Raw genomic sequence first — 3,793 nt, 5'->3', positions numbered from 1 at the left:
CCATAAAAAGGCAACTTTAGTCTTTAAAACATTTAACAAAATAAATGAATAATACAGACCTTTCAACTATACTGACTATCTATGAAGCCTCTAACTGATAAAGATGGAAGCCGGGACAAGACCCACGACCTCCTAACAACTGATACAACCTAAAGGTAAATGAAATCCTCCGGAAGCAAGGAGGCTTGTCATAGCTAATTGGAACTTCTGGATGTATCAACGAATCTTCTGTTGATGATCCTGAATACCTGTGTCTGCATCATAAGAAGATGCAGGCTAAATGGCTTAGTACGTGGAATGTACGAGTATGTAAGCTGGGAAGCTAAACAACATAGGCTAGAAGAAAAACTAGAATAAACTGAATAACTTACCTCTTTACAAACTTTCTCAACTCAAGGAATACTCAAAACTACTCAAACTTACTCAACTAAGAAGATAGATACCGAACTCAGAGATAGATACTCAACTCAGAGATAGATACTCAACTCAAAGATAGATACTCAACTCTGGATACTCGACTCTTGAATAACTGAATTCAATATAAAGCAATAAGACATATGCAATATATATATAGATATATATAACTGATAAAACAGTATAAACAGCTTAGTTCGTTAAAGATAAAACGATAATAAACTCAACTTTACTTATATAAAAGTAATATAACTTTTATGGGAGGTTATTTAACCGACAACCACCACTATGAGCCTTAGTGATGATACAACGTTTTACCTCACGTTGCCCAAGGACCATCCTATACCTTGCCATCGATATAGGACCTTACTTTTACTTAGCGGATCCACTAGCTTAACTTTCGTGATCATCTAAAAGTATGACCCGAGAAATCCCATGTTTGGCTACATGGTTCTTATGGAGAGTTGAGTTAATATGAACTCGTGTCCTCAATTCGGTGCTCAATACTACTCCCAAAAATACTTTGGCTCATGCTTTTAAAATAACTTCTTTCTTTAGTTTGAGATAATTACTCAAAGCTTAGCCCAAAGGCTCTTTTGGAATCAATGTTCCCTTTCTTTGCTCAAATGTGAAAACATTTATCAACTTCTTTGGGAAATACTTAGTTCCCTAATAACTTTTGAGAAAATGAACTCAACTCTTTACTCTTTACTTTACTTGAAACTCTTTACTTTTGACTTAACTTGAAACTCTTGGCTTGATGTGAAACTCTTAACTTAACATGAAACTCTTAACTTTTGACTTGACTTGAAACTCTTAACTCAACTTGAAACTCTTAACTTGACTTGAAACTCTTAACTCTCTACTTAAATTGAAACTTGAGCCTTAAACAAAGTTAAAATGTTCAATAAAGACTCTTGAAAAACTTTAAAGACTTGCTTCTTAACTTTTTAAACTTGACTCTAACTTCACTTGACTTGGATCCTAACTTTCCTCGAATTGGATTATGAATTCAAGGTGTATGATCACACATTTATGGATGAGTTTGGGATGTTTAGATGTATCTTAGAGTATTGGAAACAACTATAAAACATAGGTACTTTACCAAGGAATATGTATGAAAAAGTGGGGAATGAAAGGGAAGGATTGGGGTCCTTGGCGCTATGAGAGGCGCGGGGCGCCAGCCCTCAAACTTCAGAGGGGCCTGCTGGGCGTTCTGCCAGGAGCGCCACCCCAAGGGGAAAAATTCAGAACCCCTTTTGGGGCGTGCTGGTTGGCGCGACGCCCCAGCCCTTTTCCCCCAAAAATTTGACTTTTCCCCCTTCATTTCTCCAACTCTAAACCCTCTCAACCTCAAAGGTTCCAGCAGCAAACACTTAGAATCATAAAGACCCTCAACATACAATAGATTCAACTCAAAAACACAACCGGAAACATGCCTCATATCACCAAGAACTTCAACACAATCACCACCAACAACTTCAACAAACCCAACTAACAATTTCAACAACACAACTTAAGCTTTTCTCGGAATTAAAACAAGTTTGGCGTGTGGGGGAAAGGATCACCCAACACTAAAAGCTCACATACCTTAATAGGGATCACCCCCGACGAAAACCACGACAATCTTTACGGACTTTGCTTCTTCTTCTCTTTCTCCTCTTCTTTCTCTCTTCACTCTCAAACCCTTACTCTCACTTTTAAAAAGGAAAACTGAATAAAATCAATCTAAAACCTTAATATATATCCAAAAGAAATGGTTAGGGAAAAGACCAAAATACCCTTAAAATTTCGGACTAACTGCCCTGCCAATAGCCCAAATTCCAAAGGGCATATCTCACTCATACGAACTCAGAATTGAGCAAACTCAACGGCGTTGGAAATATCATTCCACGAGCTTCGCAAAAATAACTTGAAATACACCTAAGTCATCCTGAGCTAGGAGTTATGACTGCTCAAAGTTGACCAAAAACTCACCTTTTTTTCCATACTTAGCCAAATTTTCCAGAGTTTTGAATTCTTTCCAAAAATGACTATTTCCAATTCAACTCTTCTTGGAACTCAATGTGCTACATCTAGGGACCTTAACACTCAAGAAATTTTTATTCATCGGTAAAATCTCAATCCACATGGAGGACGGCTCGAGTCTTAGTTCGAAAAATTCTCTGGGTATTACAGGAATGATATAGAGGTGAAATTGTACATAGAAGTAAAGAAACATGAGGTAGGATTCGGTATGTATCCACTATGCATTGATACATCGGATAAAAAGTGATGAAGAGATACAAAATTTTGATGCAACAACAGGTGCAATTGTGTGTGTTGAAGGTGGAAAAAGGGATGCAAAGGCTCTAAGCATTGTTGCTTCAAAAATTTGTGATTCCTATTACATACCAAAAATGGAGGTGGAAAATTATATATCAGATACAAATGTTTCTAATGTGGAAGTGAAGCAATTGTACAAGGATAAGGCAACTCTAATGGAAAATACAAAATAAAGCATAGCTTCAATTATAGAGTTTAAAGATCTGATAACAAAAGGTATGTGATACTTTAATCTTATAACATTCTTCATTTTTTATAATTTATTTGCTATTATGTTGATCATGATACACAAATAACATGTAGGTACCATGTTCATTTTGAGTTACTTCTGGTTGTTAATGTATTAATTAAGAAGGATAGGTGTGCGTATTGTGTTCATTGGACACTATAAAGTATCACGTGCATTTTGAGTTACCTCTGTTTATTAAAGTATCAATTAAGAAGGATAAGTGAAATCAGGTTAATAAGTGGATTTCGAATTTGTTATCTGATTTGTATATCAACAATATAAACTGAGTCGTCATCAAACTGTGTGATATATTAATATGTGTGCACATTATTATTTAACTAAAAGTATTTGTAATAATATATGTTGTACTGTTATTTTATTTTTGATATTATGAATTGATACATTAAACCTGATCAAATAATAAATATATATGGTATAATTGCAGCTACGTATTAGTATGTTATTCAGATGATTGTTGTTGGAATTTGAAGGCGTCTGTTAGGAAAAATACAGACATAGTTAAAGTGAGATACTTCAATAGTGAACATACATGTCCATTGAGGGATAGGGTATTAAGTAAGGTACATGATATTGTTGGGTTTGTTAGTGGTGTGACAGCTCCAAAGTTAGTGAATCATAAAAGAAAACATACTCCAAACGATATAATTGATGATGTTAGGTCACTATATGGAGTTGAAATTTCTTACCAACAAGCATGGTGTGCTAAAGAACGTGCATTGGAGATGATAAGGGGTAGACAAGCAGATGGATATAAACAGATGCCAAAATACATATATATGTTAGAAACTGTGTATCCAAATTCAT

Source organism: Solanum tuberosum, unplaced genomic scaffold, assembly GCF_000226075.1.
Source record: "Solanum tuberosum cultivar DM 1-3 516 R44 unplaced genomic scaffold, SolTub_3.0 scf00517, whole genome shotgun sequence".
NCBI lineage: Eukaryota > Viridiplantae > Streptophyta > Magnoliopsida > Solanales > Solanaceae > Solanum > Solanum tuberosum.
The sequence above is the reverse complement of the archived record's forward strand: the minus strand, read 5'-3'. Positions refer to the sequence as shown.